The 12,690-nt window shown below is 35.9% G+C and overlaps 2 pseudogenes; one reads left to right on the forward strand and one right to left on the reverse strand.

Moving 5' to 3' along the window:
• Positions 1 to 1,523: 1,523 nt before the first annotated feature.
• On the forward strand, positions 1,524 to 6,890 carry LOC114718267 (small RNA 2'-O-methyltransferase-like; annotated as a pseudogene).
• A 2,824-nt stretch (positions 6,891 to 9,714) lies between these two features.
• LOC114718291 (pentatricopeptide repeat-containing protein At5g43790-like) lies at positions 9,715 to 12,526 on the reverse strand (annotated as a pseudogene).
• Between the last annotated feature and the right edge of the window lie 164 nt (positions 12,527 to 12,690).

Below are 12,690 nucleotides of genomic sequence, written 5' to 3' on the forward strand. Positions count from 1 at the left end.
AAAGAGGCTTGACATGACGGCAGTGTGAAGTTCAATTAAAAACAAACTTGGGGAGGAGGGGATCAAACTTAAGCAGGAAGGTGGGGAGAAGCGGCAGCACGATCCGTTAGTGACTGTGAACTCATTTCTTGGAATGGAATATTGGGCAGTGTGCGTCCGTTTCGTGCCCAACAGCCCACCCAACATCCCAAAAACCCTCCAAAACCTCTTCCTCCTTTCTCCCAATAAAGCTATAAACTTTCCTCTTCCTCTTGCTTCCTAATTGATTCCATTTCATGAAATCACAATCCTTCCTTTCCAAATTCCAAGCTTTCTCATTATACCTGATCTTCTAAAGCTTCTCTCTCTGTGTTTTCCTGCGTCCATCGTGGATTTGGTTAACGTAACCAAGGTACCATCGCTGCTATTTTTCATTTTAATTTTTATGCGATGTCGTCGTCGTCGTCTTTTCTTCTGCTTCGGAGGGGCTTTCGTGCATTGAACTTGCTCCTAATTTTTCGCTTCCAATTATTGGGCCATTTAATCTTTCTCACGTTTCTCTGGATGGTTTCCCGGCTATTGCATTATTGGCTTTTGGTGTTCTCCCAGTTCCTCAGTGATTCTAAAAGGAGGAAAATTGGAATTTCGATAATGTCATTGGGACCCGTGAAGGCTCTTAACGTTACTGGGTGTAGATAAATGATTCGTGAACTTATCTTCTGTTTTTCTCCGTTCCTTTACTGCCAAAACATTTGGGGCTAGGATTATCGTTTCCCCTTCTAAATTGCGATAATATTTCCTCTATTCTGTCTATGATTTTTATCGTCTTTTTATGTTTCACAGTCAAGTCCATATCTACTGAATTGTAGTGCTAGTATTGCTGTTCATGCTGTTTATGTAGATAGTGTTGCTACAATATGGCAGTCATTTGTTCTTTGTACTTATTTTTCCCATTAGACATGTAAAATCTACTAGCATATCTGAGGAACTTAGGTCACTGTGTAATTGTCTATTTAAAAATACTTTGGTTGTGGCACCTTCTTGTTTATAAATTTGGCTTGTTATTTTTAAGGATTTAAAATATTCGATTTTCAATGTGGATAACAACGTTTAGAAATTGCTGAAAAGCTTTGCTTTTACAAGTATTATTACAAGTAAGATTTCAGAATATTACTAAAATTAAATTAAAACCTTATGCATTCCTGTGATCCTTCCGCTGGCTTTTCATGAAAATAGGAAGCTGTATTTGTCATTTACTCTGTTGAAGCTAATAGGTAGTTATCACTTATTATTACTATTATTATTACTTTTTAGGCGTAATAGTAATGACATAATGTTAACCTGACAGTTTCAAATTTTAATAATGTAGGATGGATGGGCATTTGATCATTGTTTTCCAAGAGTAGATTATGCTCAGATCTTTACAATGGAAACAAAAGGGCATCCTGCTGTTGAATTAAAGAAAAACAACCCTTACACCTAAGGCTATAATACACCAAAAATTTGGCAGCAAGGCCTGCTTCACAGTAGAGGAAGTAAGGAGCCTATTCACACTGAGTGTCCTGGATTAATTCAACAAAAGGGTCCTTGCCTGTATCGATGTTTGTTGCAGCTTCCAGAACTTTCTGTTGTGTCAGGGACCTTTAGAAAAAAGAAGGACGCAGAGCAATCGGCTGCGGAGATGGCTTTAGAAAAGGTTTGACTTAGTTAATTGTCCTTTCTATTAAAAGTAGATTTGTATACATTTACCATAATTTGTAATTCACTTGCGTTTTCTCCTAGGACTATAACTTTACTGCTAGATATGGCCTCATCCAGCTTTCTCTTAAAATTATATGTCTCTTTAAACATTCGCTTTATGATCAAGGAAGGAGAGGTAAAACCTGTATATTAATTCTTTACCCCAAACTGATTTCTTGTAAGGAGCTTGGGCTTGGATAGTTCTATTTTATATTTCTTTTGATGCTTCTGGGATAGAGGTCTTAAGGCTGAGTTGCATTAGCCATGAGGATTTGAAGCTGACTATTTTTCGTTTTGAGAGAAAATCTGTGGTTGATTGTCTGATTTTGCCTTGTTATGATTTTATTCTGATACCATTTATTTGGTAAGTTTGCTTGATATTACTAATAGTTTTCTCTTAAGCTTTTATAATTTTTTACTTTCATCCAAGAATTGGCCTGGCAACCTTGGCTATAAATATGTTGCCATGATAATAATTTGGCTGTTTGATACTCTGATGCAGCTTGGCATCCATCCTACGGCCAGTGATCTCACTCCACAAGAAGCATGGGAAAGTTTAGTTGCTCGAATCGCATACTTATTTTCAGAAAAGGCAGGCATTCTGATTGGTCTTTCATCTGATTTGTGTAAAAAGTCATGTCTACTGTCAATAATCAAAGATAGGAATGCTTATATTCGTTGGCCACAATGATGATAAATTAATGAATAGGGAATTGAATGGATTTGATTGATTTTATGTTGTTGCAGTTATATCTTTTGCTGAATTGTGCTTCAGTCTAAGCCCATTCTTTGTTGCCTTTCAACACTGCAGTTTCTTACATCACTTCATCCACTCTGTGGTCACCTTGGAGCAACTTTGTGGAGAAAAGGTGATCTCTGTGGGTCAATTCCTGTTTCTGTCATTGCTGTCTATGACACAAAGCTCTTTAACTTGTGTAAATATATTAATCCTGCGGTGGAGTCAAATCCATTGTTGGTTAATTTGTACATAATGAGGGCCGCTACAAAGTTATCTGGATTTCTTTCTACTTCTGAACAGCATCTCTGGCTTAAAAAGCAGAGTCCCTATCCCCAGGATATTAGTGAGTCATTAAGTATTCAAGCTGGCATGCTAGAGTGCATTCAAGTTGCAGCTGCTAAAATCCTAGTTCAACGGAGAAACCTATCGAAACAGTGACTATTTGGATTTCTGCAAAAGACTACTACCTAGATATCATTGCAAAAGAACTTGATTTAGAAGATGCATCTTATGTTCTGATTTCAAGGTAGGGTAAAACTCGGGTCCCTCTCATCATCATCATTTTAGTTGGTTATTGTCTAACTTGTTGTTTCTGGCAGAAATGTGGGTAAAGCATCTTCTGAAACAAGATTATTTTTTGCTGCATCGAGATCATTTTGTCTAGATCAATCTTCTGATTTGCTGAATGTGAAGGAAACTCTACATTTTGAGGGATCTCTAAATGCAAGGCTAGGGCTAGTTACTTGTCTGGACAATGTATATTTGGTGATGCAATATTGGCATCCATTGGATATACATGGAAATCTAAAGATCTTTCTTATGAAGACATAACAGTTCAGTCATATTACAGGTATCTTGACCTTCAGATGCATCTTGTTAGCTTGAGAGATCAGAACAAATTGAACGTGTCAATATGTCCTGCACATTTGTTTTAATGTGATGGTCAACTCAAATGTTTTCAGAAAAACTGGAACAGACTCTTGTTAGTTATTTCATTGAAGTGGGGGAAAAGATTCTCCTCAACTCCTAAGTTATGTGCTCGTACTTAGGCATATCTATGTGGGTTCGAATGGCTTATTTTATATGCTTAAAATGCTGATGGTGCCGTCTAGCTATTTCTGACGTATGTATGAAGCAAAACTTCTTGCCCTGTGATTTTGCAGGATTGAAATTCTCTTTGTTAAAGATATTAATTAAAACCAATCCTTGGCTCTCACATAATATTTTAAGCCATATTTATTGAAACCTAACTAGTTACTAGTGATGAAAGCTGATATCTTTCATGATTATCCTTAAGAGTTTGTGTCTTCTTCTGTCTTTAACTTAACGTATATTTTAACCCATTTTGTCATGTGAATTTTGCACATCTCAATCCTTATTCACTGAATAATTGTGCATGATTAACTAACTTCAACGTTTAATCATTACTACATTGCTATCACAGGATGCTTATAAGTAAGACACCAAGTGGGATCTATAAATTGTCCAGAGAAGCAATATTTGCCGCTGAGTTGCCCTCATCATTTACAACAAAAGCAAACTGGAGGGGTTCCCTTCCCAGAGATATCCTTTATATGTTCTGTCGTCAGCACCGTCTACTTGAACCTGTCTTCTCCCCCATAAGCTGTCCTTTGAAAGGATCATCTGAATCATCAGGATCTTCTTGAAGGATGCGTGCTCAGCTACAGAAGAGATTGAACATGTCAGAGGAGCCTTGTCAACAGCAGGTGCAAAGCAATCAGAAGTGTCAGGATGCACATTTAAATGTGATGTTAAATTATTTTCTAAGTCTGAGGATTTAATTATTGTTTGTTCCCCGGAGGGCAAGTTTAAGAAACAGAATGATGCCTTACAGAATGCTTGTTTGAAGATTCTATCATGGCTAAATGAGTATTTTAAGAACAGTAGCGCTCCTTTTGAGATTTATATCATACTGCAGACAGCTTCAATATTCAGATTCATTCAAAAAACCATTGTAAAGAGTTTGCTGTATGTCAATCGGTACGAAATACTCAGCTTAATATGCTTGGATGCATGCGTCCATTGTGTACTGGACCTGCATATGGAATGCGCTCTTTAAAGATTGAAGGGTCAGATTCTGGTGTTTGTCCATGCAATGGATCTATACCATGTATAAGGTATTCTATTTCTTTGGTTGTAAAGGGTGATAATCTGAAAGAACTTATTGAAGCTTGTGAAGAATTTGAGTTTGAGATAGGGGTTGGTGCTGTGACAACAGATGTTGAGGGGGTTGTGATGCAGTTGTGTGTTGGCCAGTCTGCTTGTTTTACCACAGAGTTACCTCCTTCCGAATTGATTCTAGCTTCAGCGGCTGATTCAGCCAGAACTCTTTCTTTGTTGTCTTCTAGTAAGTCAATTTCTCCTGTTATTAATATCTTGACGGTTTTCTAAATCATGATATGGTTCAATTGACCTAAAACTAAATGCTTTTAAGATGTTGAACTTGCAAAGTGGACAGGACTTGCTCCTAAAAAATGATTGGATTGAAGTTGCTTTTTGTCAGTTATTTTATACTCCTTTTTTTTTTTTTTTAACCAGAACCCTGCTTCATGGAATATGCAATAGCTTTGACCAAGTTAACAGAACCCATGGAGGAAAGGATGGAACAAGCTCTTTTTAGCCCTCCACTTTCAAAGCAAAGGGTGGAGTTTGCAGTGCATCACATTATAGAATCGTGTGCTGCAACTCTGGTAGACATAAATTTCTTATCTTCTCATCTTTATGGTTTATCTAAAACTTGAGTTTAATATTCTCCTGGGTGATAGGTTGATTTTGGATGTGGAGCTGGAAGTTTGCTGGAAGCATTGTTAAATTATCCTACTTCCCTGGAAAAAATTGTTGGTGTTGATATTTCACCAAAAGGTCTTGCTCGGGCTGCTAAGGTATTAAGTACGTTGTCATATCATGGAGTTATCATCTTCTTTTGGTACAGTAAAATAATAACACCTTGTGATATATCTCATGCTATAATTTAGTGAAAGTTGTAACGTTATTCAACCATGCAGAATTTGATTTGATATGATTTTATTGTACCCACTATCCCTTTCCCTTTTGGGAAGTTAAGCTCTTAGGTTCTTATGATAGCTATGAATCCTGCAGGTTCTTAATTCAAAATTAGTTACAAACTCAGATGTTGATGATGTGCCATATGCTGGGATCAAATCTGTTATTCTTTATGAAGGTTCAATTACAAGTTTTGATTCCAGGTTGCATGGATTTGATATTGGCACTTGCTTAGAGGTGCTCCCTTCCCCGTTTTACTTTTTACTGGATTGACTTGTACATCCAAATTTAAAGATACCCTTTATAACATAAATTCTTCTCTTCTATTTATGCTCTGTCACTCGTCTCATCTATGTCTGTTGGTTTAACTGTTATTGATCCTAGGATATATTCTTTATTATCTCCTGCTTCTTATACTAGCACTTGAACCCAGGACCCCAGCATTATACCTTGAAGACTGAGACCAAATATGCTAGTTATGCTCTTTATTATCTTTGTTAGATAATTTGTCAATATTCAACCTGTTTCAATAAGTGGGGATCAATAGGAAGCAATCTGCTAAAGGTTTCGACTCTGGACTGAGGAAAATTGCAATAAGGAAATATGCAAATCGTGACAGCTTCCGAGTTTACTTCTTTCTGCATCTACTTGCTTGCATTTGTATTCTAGTAACTCTAGACTGGTAGAGATTTGATTGATTGTCAATAGTGGGATCTGATCTTTCTTTATCCGGTGTGGGAGACAAAATTCAAGTTTACCACTAGGCATGTTCTGTAATATCTTATTACCAACTCGGAGTATCCTTGTTGCCATTTAAATTTAAATTAAACCATGTATTATGTAAGTACTGCTTGTTGATCTGCTTGTTTTAGACGTATGATTTTTTCCCCCTGTGGAAATTGTGATTGGCCTGAAATTTATACAAATCATTGGTGAAATTGTAGGTCATTGAGCATATGGAAGAAGACCAAGCATGTCTATTTGGTGATGTTGTATTAAGTTCTTTTCGTCCAAGGATTCTCATCATTTCAACGCCAAATTATGAATACAATGTAGTGCTTCAGCGGTCTAATCCAGCAAGCCAGGAACAGGAAGAGGAGTTGGATGAAAAATCCTCGTTACCGTCATGTAGATTTCGCAATCATGACCACAAATTTGAGTGGACTAGAGAGCAATTCAGTCGCTGGGCATCTGATTTAGCTGCACGGCATAATTACAATGTGGAGTTCAGTGGGGTTGGTGGGACAGCTGGTGTTGAACCAGGCTTTGCCTCACAGATTGCTGTATTTATTAGAAAAGAAACTATGGCTGAAGTAGATGATGAACTGAAGGATGCTGATTTAGATCACCGATTCAATGTTATGTGGGAATGGAATAGAATCAACAAATGAAATATTTTTGGACTTTACGCTGAAACTTGTACAGTTTACTCAACTGCTGTGAACTGAGTAAAAAAAGTGGAGCAAACGAGAATAACGATGACGGGGAGGATTTGGATTCTGGATTATTTTTATATTATTTGGTTTCAAATGATTCTTCTAAAAGAAGAGGGATGTTATGTGTATCCTGATCTATGGGGATTGGGCATAGCTAATCATATAATTTAATAATTTTGTTGGTGCAAAATATTTAACTTGAGTACTTGACAGAACACTGTTCCTAATGCTGGAAAATGACACAATGACTGACATTAAAAAATTGAACACTTTCTATGTTTTTTCTTTTTGTTTTTTTGGGTAAAAGGACGAAATGATATTAAAATTAAAAGGGTTACAAAGTTCCAAACGATAACAGCCTGCAAGTTTTGTAAGAAAATTTTAAAAATAAAGGAAGGTAAACTACTCTAGATTTATAGCTTTTAACATGAGATAAAAAGAAAAAGATATCCTTCCAGACTAGATTAGCAGAGTGAGGAGGCTTGGGTGAAATTTTAATGAAACATTTTTGCACGCAACTCATAGTTAATGACTACAGTTTCTAATGCACAAACATTTGAGAATTTTGAATTCAAAGAAGGGAAGCTCTGAAACATAATAAAAAAAAATCTGACCGTTGTAATTTTTGATTCTCCATAAAAGTTCTTATAATGATGATATGTTAGAGCATATAATTCCATGACAATGAGTGATTCTGGGTCTTGAATTTATAGAGAATGATAGCCCAACCTTCATTGTTTGGGAAGTATAACTCAAGACAGATTGTACATGAGATTGGCAGCTATCAACATTAGCCTGAGGAGAAAATGCTAATTGAAAGAGAGTGTGTATGCCTTGTATCTCTTTGATAGTAGCTATCAAAGATATCTTCTTCCCTTGCCATAGAATTATCTTCTTTCCAAATGAATTTCTAGAAATCATCTAGAACCGTATTATCAGTATTAATTAAAAAAGATGCTTCATCTTTTACCTTACAGATCCCCATAGAATTTTTTTGCCATGCCAGTTTATTCGAAATATCTATGAATGAGAGAGGAGTTGACAGAATGGCTGAAGTTGAGGAACTGGGAGAAAGTTGATAAACTAGGATGAGTTCCACTCAACATTACTCTAAAGTCCAATTTGGTACGAAACATTAAACTAAGATTGAGATTGAAATTGTAATTGAAAAAAATCATTAAAATAATATTGAATATGAGTAATTGCTTATTATATAGAATTAGGCAAACTCATAGAGGTAGGATTGGAGAATACCACTTCCCCTCATGATATTCTCCAATCCCACATACATGGGTTTGGCTAATCCCATATAACAAACAATTTCTTATATTAAATACTCTTTTAATAGATTTTCTCAATCACAATCCTAATCATAATCTCTTATTTTCAATACTTCCTACCAAACGTAACCTAAAAAGAATTGCCATGCACTAAAAGATCAGCTACATATCGAATATTTGATGTGACAGCTAGATCTTGTTGCATTGGCCACCACAACTGATGGTTCATAGGAATGGAAAGGCCATTTCCAACTCTCCACTTCAGTTTGGATATTATAAGTCCTGCATTCTCAGAAATACTCTTCCATATCCATGATGCATTGTAAGCTGTCTTAATCAAATTAGTGACATCAATATATTTGATTTTCAAGGAAGATTCTAATAGTGAAGGCTCTTCAGATGTTAAAACTCTCCAAACTTTCCTAGCAAGAAGGGCCCTATTCATGACTGCCGCGGGTCTCAATCCTAGGCCTCCTTGCTCCACTGGTTTAAGAATTTCCCCTTTTCTAAGAAGATGCGCCTTATTCTTGATATTTATTGATCTCCAAAAGAAATTGATGCAACAAGGGTCAATTTGTTCACAGATGTGTTTTGGTAGCTTGATGCCAGAAAAAACATGTATATTTATAGCTGCCAGCGCCAACTTGATGAGCGCAAGTCTAGAGGTCTGGGATAGAAGTTTTGTCTGCCAATGGGCAATTTTATATCTCACTGCGTTTAACACTCGAGAGGAGATTTGAGTCTTTCTTTTGCCTGGATCTATCCAAGTTCCTAGGCATTTTCCCAATTTAGAATCAAATCTGAATCCAGAAAATTTAGGCCGCATACTTTAGCATTGCGAGGCATATTCTAAGTAATATTTGTAGTTTACAAATAATAAATATTTATGTGATATTTGTAAAGAATATTTTTTCCTCATCCTATATTAATAATTGTGTTGATTTGCAGCATATTAAATGTTTATTTAGTTTATCTTTATATTTAATATGTATTTTTGGTAAAACCAAAAGTTTTTTCCTCAATCATTTTTTGTCGGTGAATTCTTTGCACCTAAAAACCTTCCTGAAAATTAGATTCGCCTTAAATTTTCTAATTATAAAAGATAACCTAGTTATATATAACTCGTAAAATCTACAGAAACTTAAATTTTCTGGTTATGAAAGGTGACCTAGTTATACCTAGCCTACAGAAACTTAGAAGTCTTGGCAAGAGAAAATCGTAAACATAATTCCAAAAATATTTGTTTAAAAGGAAAACATTAATTGATCATATGATTAAGTTCAATCTAAAATTGCAACATACATAAAGTCCCAAAATCGTATTTAATTGAACGTTTGTATTTAAGTGTGATTTATTTATTACACCAAAATAGTTTAAGCCAATTGGTAGAAATCACTTTCTGGTTTTACAAAAATTGGTAGCAATCACTTTACGCTTATATATTTTCTTATTTAGGCATCAAATGTGTGACTTTGATGTGTTATCTAACAATTGATCTATGAATATAGTCCCTAAATAACAATGGTAGGCCGAGCCATGTCATATTAATTTGTTCAAACAAAACTGCACTGCACAGGTATAACTGTTAGATATCACCAGTAATCCTTGCAAGAACAAGTTCCATCCTGAAAATGATGAAAGCGAGTTCGATCTCTAACTATAATAGTCGTCTGATAAATAGTCGATATCAGCTTAGTGCTAGCATGACAGTCCTCACAAACCCGAAGGTTTTCAATATTCTTATAGGAGAACTTGAATCTGATGTTGCTAAAAGAGCAAATGCTATCGCTAGCCTTTCACTATGGTAAGAAAGAGCATCTTCCTTGTCTTCTTCTTCCATGTCGAACAAAACTTGAGATGTTCTTGGTTTGTGACCATATTCTTGTAGCCTTCTGTTTATCTCCTCAATCTTCAAATATATCTCCTTAGAAAATGGATGAGTTTTATCACATGTGAGAAACTTGTGCATGGCCCCGCCAATCTCAACTAAGCTAAATCCAGGAATTTTGTTAACCCCTTGATGTTTCATTAGAGTTCTCACTCTCTTCACGTCATCCCACCTATTGAAATTAGCATACATATTGGACAGAAGCACATAGTTTCCACTAGTTTCTGGTTCTAATTGCATCAAGTGTTTGAGTGCAACTTCACCTATCTCTATATTTCCATGAAGTCTTGCTGCCCCAAGTAAAGCCCTCCACATTATTGCATTTGGCTTTACGGGCATTTTCCGCACCATATTCTCTGCCTCTTTTAGACGTCCTGCTCGACCAAGAAGATCAACTAGGCAGCCGTAATGCTCAAGCTTTGGCTCGATACCGTGAGCCTTCTTCATGGACTCAAATATTTTACAGCCTTCCTCCACCAATCCAACATGAGAACAAGCAAACAAAGTAACTACAATGGTTGCACTGTCAGGAGCTAAACCCTCGGGCTTCATCTTTTCATAAAGTTCAAGTGCCTGATGCCCTTGACCATGAGCCGCAAACCCACCAATCATAGCATTATAACAAAATGTGTCCCTTTCAGGCAATTTATCAAACACCTGATAGGCAAGGTTCACGAATCCACATTTGGAATACAAGTCAACTAATGCAGTACCCACAAATCGGTTGACCACAATATTGTTCCTTAAGACATAAGCATGTGCCCACACACCTTGACTAAGAGCACCTAAATTAGAACAAGCTCCAATTAAAGCCACAAGTGTAACTTCATTAGGCCGTATTTGAGACTCCTGCATCTCACTGAACCCATGCAGCACCTCTAAATACATATCAGCATCTTCAAAACTAGCACTACGTGTGTAAGCAGCTAATAAAGTATTCCACATGGCCAGGTCAGGTTCACTGATTTGATTGAACAGATACCTACACTGGCTTAATTTGCCACATTTAGCATAGAAATTGACCAGAGAGGCTTGGACAAAGTGATCAGATGGGGGCTCAAGGAACTTGAAGACATGGGTATGGAGGGGATGGCCATAATGGAGCCATCCGTCAGAGGCACAGGCCTTGAAGAGGGATGGAAAAGTGAAACTATTGGGTCTTAGGGGTTTTATTACGGAGGAGTATTTGATTATAAAGTGAGAAGGCTATGTGGGCATGTTCACTATGATAATTGGTGAGGGAAGAAATGAGAGTGTTAAAGAGGAAGATTGTTGGATTTGGGATGTTTCTGAAGATGTGAAGAGCATAGGTTAAGGAAAGCTTGGAGGATTGAATGAGAAGACGACTGAGAGCGTATGTGTGGAGGGCGAGACCAATTGTGAGCATATGGGCATGAACTTGCTTTAAAGTGGCAAGAGTATGGCATCTTTCTAGGATTTGTAGAGTTGGGTGGCTGAAAATGGGGTTTTGGGTTTTCATGGGAAGGGGTTGTGTAAGCTTCAGATGAATGGATTTCCTCTTTTTAATGAGCTCTCCCTGCTGAGGAGAATGGAGAAACGAACCTGCATATGAAAATAATATGGATACTGGTAACTTGTTTGCATACAATAGCTCGATGCAAATTTTCATACACTTCATAAATCAGCAGTGCTTCGGTCGCCCTGCGCATCCAATCAATTTCATTAGTTTACTTCTTTAATACCGGGTTCTAATTATAAGAGTTAGTTGACTAATTTGAAGAGATTAAGAAAAGAAATTAAGTTAGTTATTTGTAATAAATAGGTGTTATCTTTCCTAAAATATCCTTACTAATCAAGTGTATTAGCTACTAGAACTACTATGTTAAAAAGACTACATTGAAAAAAAATATATAAATATGAAAGACAAAGTGGATTGGAGTCTTATATTTAGGATCAAAATAAAAGTCAAATAAAGTCTTATATTAAATAGCGAAGGTAGTATAGTTTTGTTGATTATTTTGATGCTAAATCTTGGTCTCTAGAGTTTCAAGGTAAGGTCCACTGATTCATTTTGGATAAAAATCTAGTTATTTATTGAAAAAACTTATTTGACATGGTCAAATTATCATCTTTTCTTATTCAGTCCATTAACGCAATACTCAGTTGCCGAGTTCACAAAGGCCGAAAAATTGCTTATCTTTTTATTGTATCCCAAAATAAATGTACAAATGATCATTTAATAAGGGTTAAGAAAAAAAATTATTAACCAGGTATATTTAGAAATAATATTATAATATTTTCTGGAATTAAGAAAAGTATTTTTACAATGGCTATTCAAACAAATGGGTAAAAGGCTCCTACTTGATATTGATTTTTATTAAAAAGAAAAAAGAAAAATTACTCATAAATAAATACCCAGGTGAAGCACAAAAATGTGGGCTTGGGCCTCCAGCAAAGTATTTGCGTTGGGAGTGCTCATTGCGTTCCATCCCATCCTTATTATACATACTGTTATTTTTAGTTATTAATATAAAAATTAATTAACTAATTTAAATAGGTTAAAAAATTTATTAAATCAGTATATATAATAAATAATTATCACCTTTTCTAAACTAATTTGCTCCCTTGCTTTTCACTCTTTCC

Source organism: Neltuma alba, unplaced genomic scaffold (genome assembly GCF_004799145.2).
Source record: "Neltuma alba isolate B1F8T4 unplaced genomic scaffold, ASM479914v2 tig00011824_pilon, whole genome shotgun sequence".
NCBI lineage: Eukaryota > Viridiplantae > Streptophyta > Magnoliopsida > Fabales > Fabaceae > Neltuma > Neltuma alba.